This window comes from Larus michahellis, chromosome 21 (assembly GCF_964199755.1).
Source record: "Larus michahellis chromosome 21, bLarMic1.1, whole genome shotgun sequence".
NCBI classification, from domain to species: Eukaryota; Metazoa; Chordata; class Aves; order Charadriiformes; family Laridae; genus Larus; species Larus michahellis.
In genome coordinates this window covers 4539580-4559976 of record NC_133916.1, presented here as the reverse complement: position 1 = coordinate 4559976, position 20397 = coordinate 4539580, and the positions used below count along the sequence as shown (strand labels likewise).

General features: G+C 62.9%; 1 protein-coding gene across 13 annotated transcripts in view; it reads right to left on the bottom strand.

Moving 5' to 3' along the window:
- The window catches only part of ATP2B4 (ATPase plasma membrane Ca2+ transporting 4), a 49562-nt gene extending 31228 nt beyond the window's left edge, over positions 1 to 18334 (bottom strand). For 5 of the 13 annotated variants that reach the window (XM_074564598.1, XM_074564604.1, XM_074564591.1 and 2 more), the window contains exon 1: positions 18188 to 18334. The gene's annotated coding sequence lies outside the window, so the exon portion shown is untranslated. Of the gene's footprint in view, positions 1 to 1534; positions 1582 to 2318; positions 2529 to 5805; positions 6394 to 16693; positions 16851 to 18187 lie in introns of those variants that run through there. The other 8 variants (XM_074564594.1, XM_074564600.1, XM_074564593.1 and 5 more) reach the window with 7 other exon arrangements.
- Positions 18335 to 20397: the final 2063 nt, after the last annotated feature.

Genomic DNA, 20397 nt, shown 5'->3' with positions numbered 1-20397 from the left:
CCAGTGGAGAGGCTGCGCCGAGCCCCGCAGCACAGCCGCACGGACAGACCGACTCTCCGGACGGACACACGGGCTCCAAAAGCCCAACTAATTAATTAAAGCAGAAAAATGGGCCTGAAGCACCTTTCAGTGCCTGCTCGCCAGGAAACGTCCCGGGAGAGACCACGCAGCTCTCCCAGCTCTCCTTCCCTCCGCGCGGACCCCACCACCACTCAGCACCCGCCGCTGGCTGCTGCGGTCCCATGTGGGAGCGATGCTCTAACGGGACAGGGAGCCGAAAAGCTGTTGGAATGGCTGCATCTGGTGAGAAAAAATCACCAGGAGAGACATGTTAAGCGCTGCCACTGACGGAGGGTGTTTTGGGAGGGGAAGGGACCCCACCGGGCAGCCATCGCAGCGGGGAAGGAGCAAGCGTGCAGGGAGATGCCAGGGAGCGTGCAGGGCTCCCTGCGCCAGGACCTTTGGACAACACACCCTGCCCAGTTCCGACAGAGACGAGAGCCTTGGGCAGACGCTGCTCCTGGCAAGGGTGGGGGGCACGGGGAGGGTGCAACTCCCCACCCCGGTGTCTGCCGGGGCTGAGCTGGGTCCGTCTCCCACGGTGGAGGCACAACCAAGACAAAGTGACGTGCCCAGGGCAATATGGAACAAGAAGTGGTCCCCAGGCCACAGCAACGCCGATGCCTGGTGGATTTTGAGCAGCAACAGAGCTTCCCCCCCCACCCCGGAACTCCTCCGCCTCCCACCCTGTGCGGCAGGGGAGCCACCCCCCCTCTCCCCATGAAGCAGGGGGCACCCGGGGGATCGGGCCCCTCCCCTGCACACTCACCAAATCGCAATGTGCAGATGGCAGGACGCAGGCACGCTCCCTTGTTCTCAGCAACACCCATGGCAAGCTCCCCGCTCGCTGGCCGCGCGCTTAACCCCTCCCGCGCCAAACAGCCGGAGCACCCCAGGGAGGGCACCCCGAGGGGACACCCGGCGAGCTGCTGGCCATTATCACCCCCTTGGGAGAGAGACGGGTTTGGAAGGAGCCGAGACGGTGACTCCGAGCGGCAAACCGCACGCTCCGGAGGGCCAGGGCTGGTTCCCGAGGGGCAGGGGTGCAGCCTGCAGCCCCCTGGTGCCCCCCAGGGAAGATTTTCACTCTCGGGACCAAGCGCTCGCTCGCGGCCAAAAAGGGAGGAGGCGCAGGATCACAGCCGTTAGAGCGAGTGGCAACGGTCACCGCGCGGGAACCTGCGCCCTCCACCCCGACATCACGCAGAGGGTCCGTGCCCCAAGCAGGGGAAGGTGGGAGAGGCCAGGGGGAAGACCACCAGCCTGAAATACCCCGGACAGACTTCTCCAGCCACGTGCTCCACTCGCGGCACCCTGCGGCAGCAGCGAGGGAGCAGGATCTGCCCCTCTTCCCCCAGTATCGCCAGCACCCACCTCTCCTCGCTCCTTCCCCCAGCCCTGGGTGCCCAGACCAGACATGGTCCCCCACCGGGGCTCCCCCGGGCAGGCACCTGCGTCACCCACGGGACGTTACCTCCTCGCTGGCACCTCCTCCCACCACGGCATCCGCTTCCTTTGCTCGGGGCGGGCTGCGCGGCACCCCAGGGGAGGGGACGGTGGCATTTCCCTCCCCGTTGGGGCCACCCCAGCGGGAAACCCGCAGCAACACCCACCCCACAGCCGCCGCACCCCAGGGTGCTGCACGCAGGGACGGGTAAACGCAAGAGCCAAAATCCTGGGATGGGGAAAACCTCAACAACTGTGAGACCCTCTCATTTCCCTTGCACTGTGGAGGGAGAAGAAGCTCCCGGCCTTCATCTTGCGAGAGTTGGGGGGACTAAATGTGTCCCCCTGGGGGCACTGCAGCTGGAAAAGGAGCCAGCAAAACACCCAGGAAACGCTGGGGCCTTGCACAGCCCCGGCGGAGCTCAGCAGCAGCGACACCGTGCCAGGGGAAACCGAGTCACGGTGCAGAAGTGACCTGGTTGCCAGTGCAGGGCTGGAGGTTGCCAGCGCAGGGAACAGCGGCTCCAGTGGAAATTTGCCACGGGGTCAGGAGGAGCTCGGGGCTTCTCCTACGCTAACCCACCCCCACGGCAGCCCCCCGGGAAAAGGCAGCATCTTCTCCTCCCGCATCCCCGCGGGGAGAACCGCCGGCCCCGCAGGCGCAGCGGCAGCTCCGCAACGCGGCGAGTTAAAATTCCCCCAACTCCCACGCGGTGCCGACTCCTACGCACCTCACCGTCTGCGAGCTGGGACGCTGGAGGCGACGCGAGGGTGGGGACACACACACACACACACAAAAAGCACCCAGTTACCGTAGGCAACGTGTAACGCTGTCACGCGTGGTCGCTGGCTCGGAGTGACATGCGTTGTCAGAGGCGCGGGAAGGAGCTGCTGGCCCCGAGATGTCACCGCCACCAGCTCCCTGCCCGCCCCTGCCGCCGGAGCATGAATTGCAGCAGCCCACGGACGGCAGAGCCCGTAGTATTTCTCCCACACATCTCCGCCGAGGCACACGCTTCCCCGCTGACGGGAGCGGGGCGAGCGCTCGCTCGGGTGCCAAGAGGGCAGTGACCGCGCGTGGCGCGCTCCCGGTGCACGGCGACCGCCAGCGCGCGCACCCAGGACTGCCACGTGCAAGGGTACAGGTCAGGGCTGTTGTCCCCAAACAAGCGGTGACCCCCCCCCGGCCGGGTTTGCACACTCGTCCCCACGCAGGGGGACGACACACGGACACCGGCACTGAAGCGACGGTGGGATGGGGAAGGGACCGGAGCATCATCCCACCCCGGGCAGCGTTTCACCGTGGCACCATCCTCCTCCTCTCCTGCCTCCCAGCAGGCTGTGGGGACCAAAAGGAAGGATGGCAGCTCTGAGCCACGCGCCAGGGGCCAAGGTTACGTGAAAGGCAGGCAGAGGTGACCTTCTCCGAAAGTACATCTCCCTTTGCAGGCCACTCCGTAGGGAATGCGAGCGCCTGCCGTCAGCCCCACTAATTACAGCTGCCGTGGCTTGGTTTTCGCTAGCATTTCGCCTCCCGTTAACGAAGGTAGGAAAACTGTTGGCTTTTTGGTTTGTTTTTTTTTTTTTTTGGGTTTTTTTTTTTTTTTGCATGCCCAAGGCAGCAATTAGCTCTTGCGAAAGGCAGGGAAGAGGCTGGAGGCAGGAGAGCACCGGGCGCGCTGCGGAGGCGTGGAACAAGCGTGGATGCAGCGATCCGTGACGTGGCTCCCCAAAACCTGCTGCCCTGAGCCCGCTGCTAGCCCGGGGGCCAGGGCAGCCCCCGGCTCCCGCTGCCTGAGCCCTGGCATAACGCATGCATGTGCAAAAGCCTAAAAACCACCGGCAGCTGAAGCCTTGCTGCCGGGGGCTCAGGAATCTGCCCGCGCCCCCAGGTTTCCCCTTGCCGCAGGGTGCAGCGGCCCAGGAATTTCAGGGGGGGGGTGGAAAAAAAAAAAAAAAAAAAGAAAAAGAAAAAGGAGGGAGTCTCCAGGCGAGCTGTCAAGGGGAATGTTTCCATCTAAGGCCTTGGTATTTCTCTCCTGGCGCCTGCACTAAATCACCCCAGCTCCTCTCATTATTCTTTTGTGCTTTACAAGGTAGCACAGCCGGCGCAGGAATGCTGGAGCAGGCAGAGGGCAAACCCCAGGCTCCTCTGCACCAGCAAATACCTGTTGCCTTCAGCTTTCGGAAGGAAGGGCACGACATCCCCTCCTGCCACCCCTTCACCAGCACCGGGCACCTCCCCGATGGCAGAGGCGGCCAGTGACCAGGCACATTGCAGAGCCCCGGGGCGCCCGGTGCTGCCAGACCGGGGGGGGGGGCTGTGCTGGACCCCAGCGTGAGGCTTCATCCACCCCTTCTCCCTCCCACTGGGCACTGGGAAACGGGTTCCTCCCGGAGCACAGGCACCCGCCACCGGGCAATAAGGCATCAGCTGGCACTTATTGGGCAATTCTTTACTCCAGCTCTTTTTTTTTTTTTTTTTTTACCCCCTCCAGTTGAATCTGTTTTGCAATGCCCCAGCGGGGAGGGGTCTGGGGCAGGCAGCTCCCACCACGCTGCCCCCGCACTGCCTCTCTGCTCACCGCTCCTCCCGTGCTTCAGCCCCACCACAAACTTCATGCTGGTTTACAGCCAAAAGCAAACGAGCGAGTCCAAAGCGGCGGAGGGAAAGGTTTGGGATTCAACTGACTCGAAAGCAGGGAGCAGGAGGAGATGGTAGAAATCAGGCAGCAAACGAGGGGCTCCATCTCCCAAGCACCACCACTCCCAGGATGGACGCCGAGCAGCGGTCGCATCCCAATACCCTGCGCTCAGACCAACCTGGATCCTCCCAGATCGCGGCACGCCTGGCTGCCCACGGGTCTTGGCGCCCTATTGCAGAAGGCAGATGACCCCGACGACCCCGTGGGAGGGGGTGAGGACCTGGAGGTCCCATTCCCAGGCAGACGCTCCATCCCGCACGGTTTGCCCACCTCCCGCATGGCACGTGGATGCTGGGAGGCCGGGGCTTTCCCAGCTGGTCCCTGGGGAGTGGAAGGGTTGATGCGCGGAGCGTGGCTGGGAGCAGCCATCTGTGGCAGCCAGGCGGCCGGAGGAGAGGGTCCGGACCACGAGGGCAGGATTAAAACCCAAGATTCCCGCAGAAAAGAAGACGGTGGGGGCTGGGGGGGGGCGGAACCGAGAGCCCTGCCTCGAGGGATGGGCGCTCTCTGCTCCACAGAGCTCAGGAGCGGTTCCCGGGGCAGAGGCACGGCCAGAGGACGCTGGCGCTTTGGCAGGAGCTCAGGCAGAGCCGAGCCTGACCCAGCTCACCCGCAGCCCTCGCTGCCAGCCCAGCATCCTGCTGAGGGAGCAAAGGGAGAGGCAGGGATGCTCCGGGGGGTGGTGGTGGTGGGGGGGGCTCAGCCCCAGTGCATTCAGCCATCCCCATCACTCCTGCGCCTGCCCACGGGACGGGGCAGCCCATGAGTGCCGGGCACAGATGCTTTCCAGTGGGAGCAGGAATCAGTTCCCTGCACATCCCTCCACCTGGGGAGATGGGGAAACTGAGGCAGCAACGCACCTGAGCACGGCATCATCCCTTTCCCAGCCCGGCAGTCCCGACTCCCACCTTTCTACATCTTATTCAGGCGGTGAATGAACAGCTTCGCTTAAAACAAAGTAAAAACCAGCAGGCAAGAACCGACCTACAGAACACGAGGGAGTCTCGCAAGCAAAACAACACCCAGAGAACAAGAGAGCTATCGGCCGGGACGCATGGGTACAGCCGCGATATTTTTAGCAGTATTACACAGGGACAGGGGATTCCTACCCTGAAGATCCCCGGGGGCTTAAAATAGGTCCCGTCACTTCCTCCCAGCAGCGGCTGGGAGAGGCATCTGCTGCTCCTGGAAGCCAGGAGGAGAGGTTAAGCCCTTGGGTCTCGGGGTGCTGCGGGGCACCCCGGGCAGCATCCGCTGCCCGGGGTGCCCCGCAGCCCCCCGAGACCCAAAGAAGCATCTGGGTGAACGCAGCACTAACCTTTTCTGCCAGAGCACCGCGATAAGCCGCTTCCTCCTGCCCCCCTCGGTGCAGAGAAAAAGCCCGTGCGAAAAGCAAAATAGCAGCAATAATAATAAAAAAAAAAAAAACAAAAAAACACAACAACAACAACAAAAAAAACAAACCCAAACCAACCAACCCAAGCCCTCTCGTTCACAGCGAGGGAAACTGAGGCAGGGGAAGTGGAGCTTGTTTGACACCATGGGGGAAAAAAAATAAAAATAAATCGGTCGTTTGCTCGGTTGCACGACCCACCTGGTGAACGGGGGGTCCCCCAAAGCGGGGAGGAAGAAAGGGAAGCCCAGAAAGTCCAGCCACCCCCGGAGCGGGCTGGGACAGCAGGAGGGATGACCCAATGCTCAGATCCTGACCCCGAGGCTGGCAGCAGCCCTGGGGACACAGTGAAGGGCTGGGGACAGAAATGTCCCTCCTGCCACCCTTCACCCCGCGAGCAAGGGGGACGCGATGGGTGCTCCCGGCTCCGGCACCCGCAGCTCCTGACCGTCTCGGCTCCGAGGGCTCCCACGCAGTCCCGCTCCGGATCACATCCCAGACAGACGGCGTGCCGGGCACCGGATAACTTCTCCCATCCCAGTTAGCAGGTATCCTCTGCGCCGGACCACACCGGCGCCAAATCCATATTTTTCCATTTAGAAGTCCAAGCGGAGAGGGGATTTTCCAGGTAAAGAAGAATAAGCAGCAACCAGGGGGGCTGCGTGCCCCCTCCCCACCCCAAAGGGTTAAAAAATAAAGCCGGCAAAAGCGTGTCTGCGATAGGAAAAACACACGCGCTCCCAGGGAGAGCGCGCCGGCTGCTCGCCGTTTCCCTTCCCGACATGCCCCGCTCCTGGGAAAGTGTAGGCTGTTTTCCATATATAACTGCAAACTGTTCCATGCAGTAAGAAGTCTAATTAAAGGGAGGGAGGGAGAGCGGGAGAGACGCAGAAGACCGAAAGGCAATATTTATACGAGGGAAGAAAGCCTGCATCCCGGGCACCAAATTAGACCCTTGCAGAGCAAAGCCCGTGATATCATCGGGAGATCAAATCTGGGCAGAGCGGCAGCTTTGCCGAAGAGGCAAATCAGAGCCTGGAAAATATGTACCAATAAATAAGAGGAGAGCGCCAGATGGGCCAGGAGAGCACGGGGAGGGGCAGGGGAAGGAAAAGCTAATTGGAGCCAGCTGCTGGGATAAGGCAGAATGCCACGGGAGGGTGCACGTAACACCCCCGGCCCCCCACAAGCCTCCTGGGGTCCCCCGGCCCCCACTGCCCCATGCGTCCCGCGGCTGGAGAACCGGTTATTGAAGTAAATAGCAGCAATCTTCTGGGAAAAAAATAAAAAATAGTAAAGTAAAGCTGCACACGCAGAGAGGAACAGGGCTGGGGGATGTGAAATGCCAGGGAGGAGAGCGGCACGCCGGCACGGTGCAGGAGCCAGCAGCCGTGGTGGTGGGGAGAGGCTGTGGGTGAAGGGACACCCATCTCGGGCACCCACCCCACGCGAGGGGTGACCCACACAGCACCCGGTCCTCACCCCGCTCCGACACAGCAGCCCCGGCTCTCCCACCCACACGTGGCTGCATCCCGCTGCCTCGGGGGCATCCCCTTCCCCAGCATCCCCAGCCCGGCCAGGGCAGGAGGGGTGCGGGAGCGGGGGTAAAACACGCACCCGATCTGCTCTTCAAAGCCTCTTAGTTAGAGCTGCGCTTCCCACAAGCGCCAGCCACAGCCCCAAGGTAATCCACAGCCAGCGAACACATTCCCGGCGTTATTCGGTCCTCAGCCTACACTAGGTGTCAATGCATTTTAAAATGGTTAACGTGCTTAAATTAAGCACCAGCGCATATAAAAGTCGCCCTACCTAGGCTGAGCCCTTTGGGAGAGGCTGGCTTACCCCCTGGCCGCGGGGTTTGCTGCATCGCTCGGTGCCGCCATCACCATCACCGACATCCTTGCGGGCGCCGCATGCTCCGCTCCCAACGCCGGCTGGGGACCATCCCCTCCGCACCCCAAAATCGGACCGGACCTGCTGCTACGCCGCTGCCAGCCCCATCCGGTCGGTGGCGGAGGCCCGGTGTGCTGGGCACCGCCGTTCCCGGCGCTGCCCCGTCCCCACCTCCACGCACACACACACCTTTGTGCCCCGGGCGCCCGGCACCGTCCTGACCTGCCATCCTGTTTATGCAGCGTCTCAAACCCCACGCGCTCCCTCCCTCTGCGCTTCGGGCAACGCCCCAGAGGCTCCCAGCTGCACCAGTAACCCAGAGAAACTGGGATATCCCTTTCCTCAAGTGCCAGCACGAAGCCACTGGCGAGGCTCCCACCTCCTGCATCCCGCCAGGTGGGACGCTGCCTTCCAGCCCCTCCGGCGTTGACCCACATCCTGGGATTTGCCACCGCACGTGTCCTTTGTGCCCATAAATGGCACCTTATGGCGCTGGGGGAGGGCAGCCTGCAGGTCCCCCCCTCCCAAAACCAAAAAGCCTGCTGTCGAACCTCCAACGATGCCCTGAGTCCCAAGCTTGGGTTGAACTCAGAGACACTCACTGCAGAGCTGGGACAAGATGCAACGGGGACAAGGACACCCCAGCGCATGGAGCCGGGGGGGACTCACACCACCTGGTACCCCCCCACCCCAGCAAGAGATGCCCCCAGCTAGCGCAGAGCCAGCCCTGAAACCCTGCAGCCTTTGCCCAGCCTCCAAGCGAGAGGAACAAACCCGCCCCACATGGCACAGCCGAGGCCGGCACGGCCCCGGGGTCACCCGAGGTGACCACCGGACACCAGCCACTTTGTACTGGCTGGACCTGGAGGCGCAGGAGCTGTGGGAGGCCTTATAACAGCCCCTGCCTATCACCGGCATTTATACAGGTGGGTATCTAAGCACCAGCGCTAATCTGGGGATAATAGCAGCTTTAGCAGCGATAGGGCAGAGATTACTGCCGCAATCCGGGTGTTAGGGGCGTTTCGTTGGCAGTAAGCAGCGCGGCAGGCAGGCAGACGGAGCAAGGCAATCCATGGGGAATAAAGCGAGCGGCCAGCGTCCGGACCCAGCTCCCAGCGACTCCCCAGTGACACCCGAGCCCGGCACCGGGATGATACCGGGGTACGGGAGGCAGACGTGCTTGCCCGTGGCTGGGGAACGCGCTGCCTGCGGCGAGCCTGCTCGTTACCCAGCCGGAAAAATGCAAAACCCACGTAGTGCCTGGGGTTTTGCATGGACAGGATTCCCCCTCCTCCTCCTGCCCTGGGCACCCTACCCAGGATCGCTTGGCATGCTGTAATCCCCTCTGCTCCCACGGCTCTGGGCCCTTTCCTCTGCCCCCACGTTTTCCCCGGCAGCCTGCAGTAGCGGGGTCCTTCATCGTCCTCTCCATCAGCCTCCTCTCACCCCAAGCTGGGTCAGGGCAGGCGTTTCTGCTCTCTGCGTAACAAAGACAGTGGGAATGCAAAAAGTCTCACTGCCAGGATAACCTGCTTCATTTGGGGTCCCCCCAGCACCACGTGGGCTTGTCCTGCCCGGGGACCACTCTGCTCCCACGCAGCCCCTCGAGGGGAGGCAGCCAGACAAGGGGCCAGGATGAGGAGGGGGAGATCTGGGGAGGTCCCTTTCCCTCTCTGCCTGCGTTTCTGGGTCCCTTCCTGGCGATGGCTCTGCCCAAACCCATGACCGCAAGCGGGGACGGAGCGCAGCGAGGTCTCAGAGGCTGAGAAACAGCGAGGCCGGTCTGCGCAGGCAGCTGCGTCCGGGGGAGCGGGAGGAGGAAGGGAGGATCCCTCATTGTCCTTTCCAAAGGGAAAAGGGACAGTCCCCTGAACGGAGTGCCAGGCAGGGCAGGAAACACCTCCAGCCTCCTCACTCCAGGCTGCATCTGCCCATGGAGAGCGGGGGGGACACCTGCACACAGCACAAATACCCCCCTGTGCTGCACAAGCCCGATCTGCAACATCTTGCAAGGATTTGATGCGTTTCACGTTCAACTGCAGGAGCGAGAGGATCCCCGGCTGCTGCCCTGCAGAGAAACATCCAGATGCTGCGGGGAAAGGAAGGGAAGGAGGAAGAAGGGCCATTCCTGCACCGAGCCCCGGGTAAAGGGGGTGTGGGACGCCCGAGCTGGTGCCCGGCGAGGTGAGACCAGGCGCAGAGAAGACGAGCGTGTCCGCAGATGGCAGGCACGGATGGGGAGAGACGGAAAGAGTGGGAAAGCAAGATCAAGAAGGGAAGCAACGAAGGGAAAGAGATGAAAGGCAGCGGGGTCAGGAGTTAGCACAACAGAATTTAGCAGCGGATACGGAGCCGGACCACATTGTGGAAGGATTTTGGCTCACCAGAGCCTGGCCCATGGGCTGCACCCAGGGGACCAGCTGCACCCAGCCCTTGAGCATCCGCTGGGTACCAGGGCAGCCACCTCTCCATCACCTCTGGACGAGCGCCCCTCCAAAACAGGCAGCACTTACAGAGCAACACCTCAGCACCCTGACTCATGGCTCCAGCCTCCTCCTCCTCCAGCCGGCAAAGCTGCCGTCTCCTCCCGGAGCCGCCATCGGCTGCGCTTGGCACCCAGCACCCGCCGAGTAATTCAAGCTGCCCCTGGGAAGAGCCGCCCGCGGATTTAATACTCCGCGGAGCAGCCGGGCGTTCGCAAGGCCGGCTCCCGGGGGCACAGCATATCCTCGGGGATGCCGAAGCAGGTAGTGGGATGAGGTTATACAGCTGGGTGTTGGTTTTTTTCCCCACGGGGAGGTGAGCGGGTCTTGGCTGCTTGCTTTCCTCCTCCTCCCAGGAGATCGCCTGCTCGCTCGGGAAACACCTCCGGGTGCCCGGCAGCTCTCCGGGGAGGAAACGCTGCCCAAACACACAGTCAGCTGCTTTGGTCCTTCCCTTCTTTTTTAGACAGTCCATTCAGGGTCAGATGTAAGAGCAATTCGTCACTTGGGAAATAACACCACTTCAGGCCTCCTCCCTCAAATAAACCTCAAAAGACATCATTTAGGCAAGCTTAATTTGGACAACTAAAAATAGCCAGCACTAGTCACACTGGAAAATGCAGGCTGAGGAGCTTCACACTTTCACAGCTCCAGCCGGGACACGGGGGTTTCTGGCTACGGGAAGGGTCCCCCCCGGCTCCAGACGCATCCTCGGGCGATGAGCACAGCCCTGCTCCCACGGGGGAACGGGGTGGGCACAGCGGGACCCATCCCTGGGGCCACCGGCGCCCTGCACAGCTGCTGCAACGCAAGTTTTGGGTCCCCCCGCACTTTCCCCGAGCAGGATGTGGTGACTCACGGCCACGTCCGCACCAGGACACCCAGGAAAGATGAGCCCTGCTCCCAGCTTCTCCACAGCCAAGCCAAGTCTCTGCTCCCGGCTCCCTGCGGCTGATTCACCCCCCGCTTCCCCCAGCGTCCCCAGGCAAACGCAGTCAGGCTTCTCTGCCAGCTCTGCCCGCACACGGGATAAATCCCCTGCACTGAGTAATGCCTAAGAGGTGGCTTGTTCCAGCTTTCCTTGCGTTCTCTAGCAGCGGGACTGTCGCAAGCGATGCGGCCCTGGCGAGGTACAATTCAAGCCCAGCAGCCCATCCCACCGGCGGCTCGGGCAAATCAGCCTGGCTTTACCCACCACCGGCATCGCCAAGCCGCAAATCCAGCCTGCCCTCCTTTCCCTGCAATCCCCCTCTTTGCACCAATCCCCCCCCCTCCTTGCACCAGCCTCCCTGCTCCGGAGGCAGGAATAATATTTAACTCGGGTTCACGCTGGAGCACGAGCTCCCTCCCAGCCCGGGTCACCCCCCCAGGCTGTCCCCATCACGGATGCCATGCCAGATCTGTGTTCCCGGCACAGCCACGTGCCCACGGGAGAGCCCGGCGCCGGCAGAAAGGCCCTCTGGAGCTGGGAAGCCCGGGGAAGCTCAGCACAGCTGCAGCGATGTGTCACGGAATGGTTTTGTACGCAGCCGGCACTGAGGCGGCTCTGCCGGCACATGGGACCGGCAAGCAGGCTGTAGAGGTGCCACGCTGAGCCGGGAGCCTCACGCAGCAAAGGAGACACCCTGCCCTGAATTTCGTGGCCAGCAGATCACGCCTGGAGCCATCCTTCCTCCTACCCCCAGGGTACAGCCCGGCTCAGCCCGCAGAGCCAACGATGAAGCTGGGGGACATAACGGGGATGAGATGGGAAGATGCTCGAGGACCGAGCCATCTTCTCACTCGTCCTCATGTCCCTTTGCTGCCCGCGACAGCCTGCGAGATGGCACGAGCGAGGAAATAGCTTCCCCCATCTCCAGTTAAAAAGCAGCTTGAGATCTGCCAAGTGCTCCGGCAACCCGGGGTTGCTTTGAAGTAGCTGGTGAGAAGGTGGGAAGAGAGATGAAGAGCCGGAGCGCGGCGATGCCGTGCCACAAAGCCTCCGGGAGGGCTGAAGCAGGGAGAGGGAAAGCATCAGCATTTCCAAGCAGGAAAAAAGAAGGCAAGAAAAGGCGAGGGCATGCCATGGGGCTGGCCGGGGCCATCGGCACCTCCCGGGGAAAGCGAGGGGTGGAGAAGGGACAGTAAAGCTCTAGCTGCCGCAGCAGGGTCCTTAATTAGCATCCTGGGAAAGCGGGTTGAAAAATCAGACACCTTCTGTCCGAAATCTGAGCCCGGACCTTGCAAATCTGATCACTGGATCCGATGCTCAAAGAGCAAAGGTCACGTCACCTCCCGGGCAGGCCCTGCCACCGCAGCGCGGGGCTGAGCTCCCCCTGGTCCCCTGCAGCCCCCCACCCACCCCCGGCCCCCCCGGCAGGAGCAGCGGCAGCACCGTGAGGGCTGGAGGCTTATTTTTAGCCTGGGGAAGGCAGGAGCCCGCGAGCAGCCCTGCCGGCTCTTGCCCTTGGCACGGGGCGTGCCGCTTTTGCCACTGCCACTGCTGAAGCGAGTGCCTCAGGCCTCAGCCCACCCCACCGCCCCCCAGGCTCTGCGGCAGTGGATTCAGCCCCCAGCTGGCATCACCGACCAGCCCAATCCATTCCCTGGCACCAATCCTTCCTCTGCCCAGGGAGGAGGAGGATGCTGGGATCAGCCCAGGAGCTGGCGGCTGCCGTGGCTCCGGCATATTTACGGCTGCTTAACGGACCGCGGGGAGTTCGGCAGGGCTGACCTTTCTGTGCCTGAGACAAAGAGGAGATGTCAGCGGCCGTGGAGGAGTCGCAGGATGGGTGGCGTGGTCCCCTCCCCTGCCAGCCGGGACGGAGCGGGAGGCCAGACCCACGCAGGGGGCTCGGGAGCCGGCCGGGGGCCGCGGGAAGCGAAGCGCGCTGGGATCCCAGCCTGGGAAAAGGAGGGATCGGATTCCTCCCTCCCCGTCCCCGCCGGACAAACTCTTCCGGGTAGGGACTCCTACGCGCCGCACTCTGCCCAGGCACACCAGCAGCTCGCTGCTCCCCGCAGACCCCGGCTGCTCTAACGGGGGGGAAATACAGTGGTACCACATAACATAAAAGAAAAAAAAGGGGGGGAAAAGACGACTTGTCCCCAACAATCCCAGCAGTGCTCAGCTCCTTTTGGCTGTGGGCGCCTCGGCTCAGCCCAGCTGCCGACTCATCCCTGCCATGGAAGCGTAGAAGGAAAAGTTTCCCCGTCAGCATAAAACACGGACAACTGGCCAAGCCTTCGACTTGGCTTCTGCCACCCTGGCGAGGATTCCCCACGCCGGAGACCCGGCGTGTCCCAGCTTGGGTCCCCGCGGTGGGCGGGGGGGACAGGGGACTGCCCCACTCCCTGCGTTAAGGGACCGGTGTGTCCCCATGGGCTCACCACAGCCCCTCGTGCTGTGGGGAGGGACAGGTTTGCTGAGATTTTGAGCTCTCCTGAGCCAGCCCTTGGCACTGCCCGACGGGATGAGCCTTCCCATGCCCTTTCCCTTGCTCCGGAGCCAGTTAGCCGCAGGATTTTGGCTGAGAACCGTATGCAGGGCTGGTGTCACAGCTGCGCAGTGCCCCTTCCCCAGCCTGGCCCCTCCCGGTCCGTACGGTGTTTAGGACTCGATGCCACGATGCAGAAGCACAGGCAGCCCTGGAAGCCAGCACAGGAGCACTCGGCATCCCACCCCATGCCCGCACCAGGGTCCCCACGTCCCTCTCCATCTCCCAGGGCAGCAGTGGCCTGTCCATGCTTGCAAGAGCAGGACCAGCCCCTCGCTGTGCCACCAAGGAGATGTGGGCAGAGGGATGCTCCTGGTCCGGACCCCCCCCCCCCGTCCACGATTCCTGACCTCCCCCCAGGGGCACGTGACTGCACACCAGCTTCCCACGTTTCAACCCAAGACCCCTCCCAGAAGCTCACAGACGCAGGAGGACACCAAACTCATCTGTTACTCACAGAGAGCTCTCCGAGGATCTAAGTTGCTTAATTAGTGCTTTAAAAGAGTCACCATCTAGGTGGGTGACACACCAGCAGGTTGTCATGTGCTCCGCATGTCTCAAGCATTTGCTTTCTTCCTTTCTCTACCCAGGGTTAGCCTGACTTTTTTTTTTTTCCCCCCTTTCCTTTTTCTAATGAACAAATAGAGGGGCAGGTTTTATAAGTCCGTGGAAACTCTATTATCCCTCTGCATTAAAGCCAAAAGCAACTAATTAAAACATCAAAGTCAGATGTTTCATTAGTTCGGCCTCAGAAAGCACTGGCAGGAGGTGGCAGGGAACGTGGCTCTGGCTGCACTGAGGGACCCCAAGGCTGGACCCGCACCCCAAGACATGACCCCCAATCCCAGTGTTACTGGGAAACCCAGCAGGGAGCTCTGGGCTGGCCACCGCTGGGCAGAGAGGGGCAGGGTACTGTCACCTGCCTGTCCCCCTCCTCTAGCCGGTCACTGCTCATTGCAGGAGGCCTTTGATACCCTGATTTTGAGAGCAGGGAGGCCGGGGAGAGGTGCACCACCCTCTCCCCAGCAAAGCTGCTTCCCCCTAAGAGCATCTCCATCACCAGTACCACAGGACGGGTCCTTACTCCCACCCGGACCCAGCACGAGGGCGAGAGGGATGGGTTCAAATTCCCAGCTCACCCAGACCAATTTATTTCCTCTTTCACACACTGGTTCTCCACCTGTACAATAGAAAGGACATCGCTGCCTCCATCCATCCCACCCAGGAAGGCTCCAGGTAGCCAACAGGCATTGGCCAGCATCCCTCACCCTGCCTGGATCCACTCCCAAAAGTCCCCAACGAGACGCAGGAGTTGGGGAACACCAGAGGAGGTGGCACCTCTTTGCGCTGCGGTGGCCGTCACCCCCCCCATCTAAAGATCTGCATCCCATTGCCATGGTCACACCGAGCACCACCGCTGCATCCCTCCCCGGGCTCCCGCTCCCAGAGCCTGGTCCCTGCTGCAGCCAGCGCATCTCTGGCACAGCAGCACCCGGAGCAAAGCGGTGTCCCCACCCCACACCTCGCCGGGGACTTAACCCGGGCTTTTCCTCCGGCACCCAGAGAGCAGCGGTGATTTGCCAAGCGCGGTGCAGCGTTCCCCGGCAGGGAGGGGCCCCGGGCGAGGAGGAAGCCAGAGCAGCGGCCAGCCCTTCCCCGGGCTCTGCTGCGGGGAGCAGCGGATACGGGGAGCAGCAGCAGCACAGAGGCATCGGCAGCAGGTCCCTGCTGCAGAGCTGCAGCTCAGCGCCGGGCTCCTCATGTCCCCCCGCAAAACCCCCACCGGCTCCTGCCAGCACCGCTGCAACAGGCGTACGCGACCACTGCGGGCAAACTCCGCTCGTGGCCCAGCAGAAAGGAAAAAAAAAAAAAAAAACAACAAAAAAAACCCCCAAAAAAACCAAACGGAAAGATGGGAAAAAACCACAACCCAAGAGAGAAGCAGTGAGCGTGAAGAGCACACGCAGCCCCTGCGAGGTGCGGGTGGGGAAGAAGCAGGCTCATCTCCCAGCGCAGGCAGCCGGGGAAGGCCTCGGGGAAGAGGGGGAACTCCAGGCACAGCTCCACCCCGGCGCTTTCTACTGCAAAACAATAGCGGAGAAGAGCAGCAGTCCCTCCCTGCTCTTACTCACCCTGCCCCAGGACCTGTGCCACCCGACGGCTCACCCCTCCCTGCCCCGTCCTCTGCCCCGGGGGGCTCCAGCACGGCGGGTCCCAGCTTTTTGAGGTCTCAGCTCCTCGGGCGCAAGGCTCGGTGATGCTCCAGCCGGCAGCGACACACGGCAAGAGATCATCCGCACGCAGAGCGCTGCGAGAGCCGGACCCACGGCACACGAGAGCCAGCAGCGCAGGGAATTCCCTCCGTCACCATCTCAACCGGAAAAAAAAAAAACAAAAAAAAAAAACAACCAACAACCCAACCAACCAACCACCCAACACCACCCTTCTTCACCCTCTCAAGCCTCTACCTGCAGCGCTTGCACCACCTCCCCAGCGCCAGCCAGCTCCTCTCCTTTCCTGCGGGGAAGGAGCCAAGGCTCTGCAGACGTCCCCGTCCCCGCACGTCCCCTTGCACGAGGGCAGCACCCACGGCCCCACCACCGGCCAGGGCGGGACGGGGATGGAGACTGCACCCCGAGGGGCCAGGAAGCAGGAGGTATGGGGAAGCTCTGCCCTGCTGCCCTGGGTGTTTCCCAGCTCCATTTGCACCCTCCCAGCACGGGCACCCCCTTGGCATGGGGCAGAAAACCCGCATATCCGAGTCAACTGCTTTGGGGGATCACAGGGCACGTAGCTTTTGGGAGACCTCCAAGACCACCCAGCCCCCTCCATTCAGCCTAGGACAACTCTCCACCTGCAGCCAGCCCTGACCCCACCGCCCAGCCCACGCCATCCCCAGGGGACAGGTGGCATTTCCTAGGGAGGGTGACCCGAGGGGACAGCCCGCAGGACACCGGTGGAGCCAGGACAGGAACCCCACGCCGCTGCGGGGTGGGGTTGGCGGAACGCGGGGGCGTCAGCTTCTCTCGCTCATGATTAAATAATTTAGGTGCATTTCAGCGCTCAAGGAAGCGAAAGATTGAGGGCACTGTCTGGAGCCAGGCAGAGGCGCAGACCCTGCCTGCCGGAGCAGCCAACAGCAGAAACATGGTGCCCATTCGGGGTGGGGGCGCAGAAGGGTGTCCCCCAACCCCAGGACAGCTCTGCACACCCCCATGGGTAGCTCTGAGCACTCACCTCCAGCCCAGTTCGCTGGGTGCCGGCCGCGCTGCCCGTGGACGGGCAGGAACAGGCTGCACTGGTTTGAGATTCGCAATCCAAACCCCCACCCAACCTCAGGTCTCCAGAGATAAGAGCACAATAACCTATTGTCCCTCCTCCGCTCCCTCCCCTCGCAAGATCTCCACTTGCCTCCGGCCAAACAGGGAGGGACCACCCAGCTCCACATACATACACCCCACCCCCCACCCCCCCCCCACGGCGGGGGGCTCGTCCCGGGCAAGACCCCGGTCCCTGGGTGGATGCTCCGGACGCGGGGTGCGGGCAGGGCTGGGATGCGGGCAGGGCGCTGGAGGCAGAGGCAGGAGGCGGAAGAAGCTCCTGCCTGCTGGCCATGTGGGCCAGAGCCTCTCTGGTTTTCTTCTTCCTTTTTTTTTTTTTTTTTTTTTTTTTTTTTTTAATTATTTCCCCCACCACCACCACTCCTGTTTTCCGCTGTGAAATTTGTTCGGCTGGATTGGTGCAGACAGGAAAGGGGGGGGGGGGGGGGGACGGGACGGGGGACGTGCCTGGCCGTGGCGTGGGCAAACCCCGGGCGGCTCTGCCATCCCACCCCTCCATCCCACCCCTGCGTCGGGATCCGGCCCCCACGCCCCGGGTCACCCCACTCCAGTCAGGGAGCAGCACACACACACACATCCCCCCCCCCCGCCCCCACGGATGGGGAAAGCCACCCACACAGCACCTTCCCCGCTCTGTCCTTGGGCTGCCGCAAGGCGCTCCCCCTCCTTAGCGCCCCCCCACCCCCCCCCCCAGCCTGCGCTGCCTCTGCCCTTCCCTCCGGCACCAGTGCCAAGCTGCAGCGTGGCCTGGGATGGATGGAGGCACCAGAGCCCGACCCACGGCGGCTGCATCCTGCCCCCCCCCCCAACCCCCCTATCTGCAACGCCACAACACGCTGCCCCCCAATAACACGGGGGACCCCCACCCCCTCCACCCCCCAATCAAGGGCAGGCAACAAGTTGCAGGATACGACCGGAATGGGTGTCGCACCCCCGTCGCACCCCCCAGATGCCGGGAAGTGTGTGTGTGTGGGGGGGGAACTTCACGCCTCGCAGCCCCCAAAAGCAGGGGGACGGCGGGCATCCCACCATCCCGCCCCCTGCCCCCGCCAGGGATCCAGCCGGTAGCCCTGGGGTGGCGGGGGGGAGCCGCCACGCCAAGCACCCCCCCCCCCCCCCCCACACACACACCCCATCCCACCTGCTGCACCTGGGTGCAGCCACCCCAGTGCACGCAGGGCTCCATACTGGGAGGGACTGGGGTGGGCGAAAGCACCGCGCCCACCGCCCCACCCGACGCGGGGGGGGCCCCCCCCGCGTCGGGTGGGGCTGTGGGCGCGGTGCTTTCGCCCACCCCCCCCCAAAAAAAAAACAACCACCAAGAAGCACCCATGGGACCCCCACCCTACTCCTGCCCGCCCCCCCCCCCCCCCCCCAACAAAACACTCACCGGCTCAGCCCCCACGGCGCCCGGCTGGCGACGAAGCCCCTACGGCTGGCCATGGGATGGGGGGGGGAGGGGGGGCGGTGGTGGCGGAGGAGCGGTCCCGGAGCTAGCGGGAGAAAATGCTTGTCATGGCAACCCGTGCCGTGGCGAGCCGAGCCGAGGAGGGCTCGCCCCAGCCCGCCGGGGGAGGGGCTCTCTTAAGGTGGCGGCCCGCCCCGTCGGCTGCTTAAGGGGGACGGGAGGCGACGGGCGGGGTCCGTACAACACACCCCCCCCCACCCCTCGGGCAGCACCGTGCGAGCACCCCCGGGGAGCGTAGGGACCCCTCGGGAAGGGCAGTGTGTGCACCCCTAGGTGGTGTGGGACCCCCCCACCCCGGGCAGAACCGTGCGTGTATCCCCGGGTAGTGTGGGACCCCTCCCCCCCGCCCCGGGAAGGGCGGTCTGTGCACCCCCAGGCAGTGTGGGGACCCCCCAGGCAGGGCGGTGTGTGCACCCCCAGGCACTGTGCCGACATCCCCCCCCCCCCGCCCCCCGGCAGCACCACGTGTGCACCCCTGGGCAGTATGGGGACCACCCGGGAAGCCCAGGGACCCTCCTGGCAGCACTGTGTGCCCCCCCCCCCCAGGCAGTGTGGGGGACCCCCTGAGCAGGACTGTGTATGCACCCCCAGACAGCATATGGGGACCCCCCCGTGTGGGGACCCCCTGGGCAGGACGTGCACCCCTCAGCCAGTGTGGGACCCTCCCCACGGCAGCGAGGTGCTCGCACCCCCAAGCAGCATGGACCCCCAGCCAGGGCAGCATGGGTACCCCAAGAAGTGGGGGTGTCCTCCTGCCCAAAGCCAAGAAGTGGGGGTGTCCTCCTGCCCAAAGCCCCCCCCACTCCAGCTGTGGGGAAGGCAGATCTCCAGAGCACTGTGAACTGTGGCAAAATTGGGGTTCCTCACGGGCACTACGGTTTCGGGGTTCCTCACGGGCACTGTGGTTTTGGGGTTCATCACGGGCACTGTGGTTGATCACCCGTTGGGGTGCGCCCAGCCCTGCAAACGGTGGGGCACAGCCCTCTGGCATCCCCTGAGAGCGACTGTCCCCTGGGGCGACAGCATCGCCTGGGAGGGGGACACGCACCCGGCGTAAATAACTGCCCCTTCCCCCGGGCAGAGCCGACCCTTTTTTTTAGAAGCAACCGGGAGAAAAATCTTCATCGAAAGGCGCCGAAGTGTATGAAACACCGCGGTTGTGCTGAAAGCGCAGCACGGCATCGGCGCAGCGACGCCGGGTGTAGGCAACCTTAAATCAGCGTTAATCCCGTCTGCAGCCCCACGTTTGGGCACGCAACCCGGTTCAAGTTAAACCAGTGGAACATCTGTGCACGCACAAGCCCTAATTAGTGCTCGCAACGTTCCCCCCCTCCGCCTCCTTGAGGGCCTGCACCTCAATAATTTCCCATTCCTGGGCAGTGCCAGGGCAGCCGGTGGTGCTGCGGGAGGTGGGTTATGCTGGGAGAGCCCAGCCCTGCAGCGGAGCCCCCAGCAAACATTTTGGGCCCTCTGCCGGGGGAATTCCTCCCCAGGATCGCTCTCCAAAGCTAACCAAAACGTGTGCTGGTAAAATCGCCTCCGTTCGGCTCGCAGGGAGAAGACCTGCCTGCTCAGGTGAGATGTTTGCCGTGCAGTTTTGGTGCGCGGACAGTTATTTGAAGTCAACAGGAATGACTTCAGAGCTGCCGGTGTCGGACGTACTAAAATCTCTGCGTCCTCTCAGTGGTTTGCAGCACAGAAGGCACCAACCTGCTCCTCTGCTTCGCAGCAGAGGGGAGGAAAAGGGCCTGGGGACTGTCACTCCTTGCTCATCTTCAGTGGTGGGGTCCTCTGGCATTTTCATGGGGTTATTCCTTCTTAACCTAAAAGACTCCAGGGCTGGAGACTCTCGTGACAAGAGCAAACCTCATACCTCAGAAAGCCAGCTCGGGTATCTTCCATTGCTTGGCTCGGTCACTACAGAAAGCGGGAATAAACACGCGGCTTTTAGTTGGTGCTCAGCTCTCCCTCCACCAAAATAAAGAGCAGACGGCACTGACCACATCGGGTTTAGGTGACTGCCGAACAGCTTGAAACGTAGATGGTGGTGCAGACGGCAGACAGTGCTTTCAGTGGGCTGGGATGCAAAACTGCTATTGAGACATAATGGCCTTTTAAAACAGGTTTTCTGA